Raw genomic sequence first — 6,000 nt, forward strand, 5'->3', positions numbered from 1 at the left:
TCCCAGCTACTTGGGAGGCCAAGGCAGGAGAATCGCTTGAACGCAGGAGCTGGAGGTTGCAGGGAACGGAAGTTGCAGTGAACTGAGATTGCGCCACTGCACTCCGGCCTGGGCAACAGAGTGAGACCCTGTCTTGAAAGCAAAAAAAAAAAAGGAAAATTAAGTTAATAGTTGTAGGTCAGAAGGTTCAGAGAGGGAGAGGCTAGACTCCAGGGGGCTCTAGATCAGATCACTGGGAGAGCTTTGTAAAAATCCACAGCCCAGGCCAGGCACAGTGGCTCACACCTGTAATCCCAGCACTTTGGGAGGCCAAGGTGGGCCAATCACCTGAGGTCGGGAGTTTGAGACCAGCCTGACCAACATAGAGAAACCCCATCTCTACTAAAAATACAAAATTAGCCAGGTGTGGTGGCGCATGCCTGTAATCCCAGCTACTCATGAGGCTGAGGCAGAAGAATCGCTTGAACTCGGGAGGCGGAGGTTGCGGTGAGCCGAGCTTGCGCCATTGCACTCCAGCCTGGGCAAGGAGAGCAAAACTCCATCTCAAAAAAAAAAAAAAAAAATTCCACACCCCAGCCTCTGCCCTTTAAGATTTTGTTTCAGGTGGTTTGGGGAGGGAACTAGGAAACTGCATGCTCAAAACATTCCACAGGTGCAGAGGTCATTGTGACAGGCTGCTAAAGGGGACCAGACCCCAAATATGGGGCTGGGAGTCTAGGGAGAGAGAGGGGAAATAGAGGGGAAATAGATGGGGATGCTGCCCTGAGGCGAGCCCCACCTGGCCTCTGCCTGTTTAAGGGGCTGAAGGGAGGAAAACATGAAGAAGACCATCAAACTGGGCCAGGAGAGCTGCCTGGAGACTGGTGCCTGGCCTGCAAGGCAACCTTAGAAGAAAATTAGATTTGGGAGATGATGACATGGGACATTCCGGGTGACAAAAGGGCCTGGGACTTGGGGGATGGTGAATCTGTGAGCACCTGGCTCCTACTTACAGTCATGGAGTATGTGGAACTGGGAAAGGAAACTGTCATTCACATCCCTCAGTCAAACATACGTAGGCACATGCATGGACCCAAACAGAGCCCTCTTCCGCCGGAGTCAGAAAGGGTGGTAATTCAGAGACTGGGCTCTGTAATCCAGCAGCCCTGGATTGAAATCCTGTCTCTGTGGCTCTGGCTGAGTCACCTGTCCTCTGTGAGCAACAGCCTCCTCACCTATAGAAAGAAATTGTTGCCAGCAGTTAACTCAATATGGCTTTGTGATGACTTGATGAGATGCTGCATGCAGAAACTGGACACGGTGCCTGACACAAGGGGAGACTCTGTATGGAAGCTCTAAGGGTAATACTAAAAAATGCAATCTCACTTCTGAAGCCAGGGAGCCATAAAGTATTTCATTCAGAGTGCAAGGAAGAAAGTCCACAGGAAGACATGAAGCCTTTTTAAAAATTTTTTGATACAGAGTTTTGCTCTGCCCAGGCTGGAGTGCAGTAACATGATTTGGCTCACTGCAACCTCTGCCTCCCAGGTTCAAGCGATTGTCATGCTTCAGCCTCCCGAGTAGCTGAGCTTACAGGTGCACGCCATCATGCCCGGCTAATATTTTGTATTTTAATAGAGATGGGGTTTCACAATGTTGGCCAGGCTGGTCTTGAACTCCTGACCTCAAGTGATCCGCCGGCCTCGACCTCCCAAAGTGCTGGGATTACAGATGTGAGCCACCATGCCTAGCCAGCATGAAGCCTTTCATTTGCTGCTACCCATTCCGTATGGCTTTCTCTGGGTGTGTGTTTGGTGAGTCCTTTGTCTTTGGTTTCTAGGACTTACAGAGAAATGACAGACCCTTCCTGCTGCATTTAATTGGAGAGGAGCACAGAGACCTGAGATTATAATGATGACATCTTAAATGTCAAGTGATTCAAAAGTCTGCTGTTGCACTCACTGTCACCCTGAACAGCTCTGGTAACCAAAACCCTGCAGCCACCTAAAGCATGCCCTGAGTCTCTCAGCCAGGTTTCACCTGGGAAATCTGAGTGACAGTGATGTGCAGGCAGCTGGAAGACGCACAGTAAACCGAAGAGCCTGTGATGAGCTCAGAGGAGGTGAGTTGATGATCTGCTATTTATAGCCCCACTAAGAGGCTCTGGCCGCCAGCTCCACGTGAGGCTGGAAATGATGCCTTCGCAGAGCTGAGCACAAAATGAAATTGGTGATTCATGGGCAGCAGCCACTTGAAAATATGAACACTCCTGCGTCCCCAGCCCTGCTGGCCTTTCCCACCCATTTGGAGGCATGTTGAGCAGAGCTGCTAGTCTGCTGCATCCTAGTCTGCATGTGTTTGGGCAGGATGTGAGGACAGGCAGGTTCTACCCTGACAAAGAGCCTGCAAAGGGCAGCAGCACCCCTGGGAGCACTCCACGAACGTCCGCCCACCCCCCAGAGGCCTCGGCTGGAACCCAGGGCAGGGCTGAGTAAGAGGTAAGCCCCAGGAGGCCCTGCAGTCACAGAGAAAGGACACTTCCTGCTCCTGCCCTCTGTCTCCAGGGGCGACGCTGGCAACAGAGCAGCTTTCTGATGATGATTGTTCTGCTGAACATACAAAAATGTACAATGAGGAAACCCTTGCAGCTTGACATTCCCCCCACACACAATTCCACAGCCCACCACCTGTTACCTGAAATAGCTATTGTTTATTTTCCTCAGTAACATCTTGGCTTCCAGGCCAAAGTCTACTTGGAGGCCCCAACTCAAATCACCCTATGTGAGGAATGCCCTGGAGGTCTCTCAGTTTCCCACAACCAAACTGGATTTAAAGGGCCAAACCAGGATAAAGAGGCCAGCTGAGCTCTGAAGCCAGATTGTCTGGGTTCAGATTCTTTCTCTACACTTGCAGCCACATGGCTTCAGTCAAATTGCCCTCTGAGACTCAGTTTTTCTCATTGGTAAAATGAGGATAATTACAGAACCTACCTCCCTGGGTTGGGGTGAAGGGTGACGTGTGGATAGTGGTCTAGCACATGGACAGACAGCACATGTCCAGCACATGGACAGCCCAGCGTCCAGCACATGGACAGACTTGATACTGGACACTGCTGCTGCTGCTTTTGCTGTTGAAGTTGTTTTTACTCCTGGGTTTTGGTCCCTGTACTGATAGCACTCCTTTGCACACAGTCTATGGCACTGAGATTCCTTGTGGAGGTGGTGCCCTGAGGCTTCAGTAGAGACCCTCTGCCCATCACAAACACACCCCATATCTGGCTGCCAAGCATAGTGGACTTCACCCCGGGGGCATCTCAGCCCCATGCTTGGCCGGCCCCTGCCTTTGCCTAGGAACCAAGCACCTTTCCCCTGGGGCTGGGCTTTGCCCAGGTTGACTACCGTGATGCTTCTGCTCCTCTATGTCCTGGGGTGGCCTTGGGGGTATTAACTGTCACCATCCAGTGGAGGGTTTCACCTGAGGGTCCAGGTGCTAACTTGAGGTCTGTGACTAGCAGGCAGCCCACCAAGGGAGGGCCAGGATGACTGGCCGGATAGGCCCACCTCACCTGTGGGCTGCACTTGCAGCAAAAACTGCTGATGCATGGAGACTCATGAGGCCTTGGCTATCTGTACATTCTCCATCTCCAGCTGTCGGCCAAAACATAATTGTAGTTGTCACTTTGGCAGCGAGATGCTATGATGTGTCCTATCTCCAAGGCAGTGAGCTTTTGGAAGGTAGGAGGGATCTGCAGCTGCTCCCGTGGAGAGAACCATTCTGGAAAGTGGTCTGTGTGAAGTGCACCCAGGTGCAGTCCCAGGAGTGGTGTGAGCAATAGGGTGAGGCCCTATATTAGAATGGGCACTGGTGTTGCCTGTGTCTGCATCTACAGTAATGCAATTCTGATGACATCAATGAATAACAGAGAGGCTGCCATTGAAATGAGGCATTGTTGGCAGCTATGAGGACTTGGAAAACAGCCATCAGGCTTATGCACAAGTCAGAATCCATTGTGTGTGGGGTAAATGAGTGGTTAGACCATGGGGTACATGGTGTAGGGAGATGGTGCCAGAGACATAGCTAGGACCAGATTGAGAGGCAAGAGAGTCGAAGACCAGGCCATGCAGCTTGGATTTGATCCTGGACATAGGGAAAGTGACGTGATTAGAGGACATGGGGGTTCTGGGCTCAAGCATCCTTGAGGGGTCGCACTAAGGGCGAGGCTCCCCCTCCCCACAGCAGTTGGCAAGCAGTGGCTTGCTGCTTGAGAAGGTGTTTACCCTCTGGAGCACGAGTCCCACACTCAGAAGGTGCCTGAGACTCTGCTCATAGGGTAAGCATGGGAAGGGCCAGTCCCAGCCAGGAAAGCTGAGAGTGCGCGGTGAGCAAGGGAAAGCACCAGGCTTATGCCTTCCCTCTTCTTCCGTCCTTCTTGGTCAGGAGTTTATTATTGAAGCACCTGTGTGCAGATGTGCTAAATGTAGATGACTGCACCACTCAGGTCAAAGGTCAGGGAGGCTCCTGGGACTGAGGGATGACCCCGCTGCCTGTGGATGTGGCCTCCCTCCCCACTAAGGAAACAGCAGAGGCAAACATCCAAGCTTGCCTGGTGGACGAATTCCTAGAAGAAAGGTTCTATCCTTATGTACTTAAATACTGATTTAGAGGTTGGTTAATGGAGACAGAAGAATACTAAGTGTTGGGAGCCGTTACCAGTGGAGGACCCACCCATGAGCACGGAAGCCAGAGCATATCTGGACCATCATGTAAGTCCGGAGGAAGACACGATTCAGTTGACAAAAATTTGTGTACCCTCCTCAGAAGTGCATTGTTGTGCAAGAAATGGTTTGGCAGTGACTCTCCCCTTTCAGCTGCAAGCCATCAAGGGCTGAATGCCTCTCCAGTTGCCAGAGGAGGAGTGGCTTGTAGAGCGGATGTTCCCAGTCTGGCAGAATCTTCTATCAAGTGTTCCCTGAGTTGGGCTGCCAGTGGGCAGGTGTTGAACAGTGAGGAAGTCCTCTCACCTGAGCAGCTTCTGATGCAAGAGGGGTGTCGTGAGTGCCTGGAATCCTATGCCTGTGGGTGGAGCGTGAACTTAGCCTCTTCCCTGAGGATAGGCAGCATGTCATAACCACTTCTGGCTGCCCATGGCTGGTTTGGGGCAATATACCAAGATGTAGTTTTGCCTATTTGGTTTGATTTTTCCTTTAAAATGTACAAAAGTTAATAACATGTACTGGGTTTTAAAAAAATTATAAAATATAAGATATAATCAGAAAAGTCCAAACAGACCTGGTGAGGTGGCTCACACCTGTAATCCCAGCACTTTGGGAGGCCGAGGGAGTGGATCACCTGAGGTCAGGAGTTTGAGACCAGCCTGGCAAACATGGTGAAGCCCCATCTCTACTAAAAATACAAAAATTAGCTGGGCGTGGTGGCGTGCTTTACCTGTAGTCCCAGCTACTCAGGAGGCTGAGGCAGGAGAATTGCTTGAACCTGGGAGGCTGAGGTTGCAGTGCGCCAAGATTGTGCCACTGCACTGCACTCCAGCCTGGGTGATAGAGCAAAACTCTATCTCAAAAAAAAAAAAAAAAAGGAGAGAAAGAAAAGAAAAGTCCAAACAATTATACATACAGCTTAACAAATAATTGTAACATGAATGCATTCCAGACTGGGTGACAAAGTGAGACCCTGTCTCAAAAAAAAAAAAAGGAAAAGGAAAAAAAGATTTAATTCATGAGGGAGCCAGTAAAATATTACAACCAATTCAAAGGAGAACTCAAAGTATCACAAATAATAGTCAGATAAAGAAAGTTGATTTTAGAAATGGATGCAAAACTGGTCAATATCCACGAGGCAGTAGTCAGTTGCAATTCACCAAACACAATTTGCATTTCTGTGAACAGGAATTATTTGCATTGCTATGACGTTTCTACAATTTAATTTCTATCTTGAGAGGGTTGAGAAATAGTCTAGTCAAAGACAACAAAAGCCAGAGATAACCTGGATGAGTAAGTTATTCAG

Source organism: Hylobates moloch, unplaced genomic scaffold (genome assembly GCF_009828535.3).
Source record: "Hylobates moloch isolate HMO894 unplaced genomic scaffold, HMol_V3 SCAFFOLD_6, whole genome shotgun sequence".
Lineage (NCBI taxonomy): Eukaryota > Metazoa > Chordata > Mammalia > Primates > Hylobatidae > Hylobates > Hylobates moloch.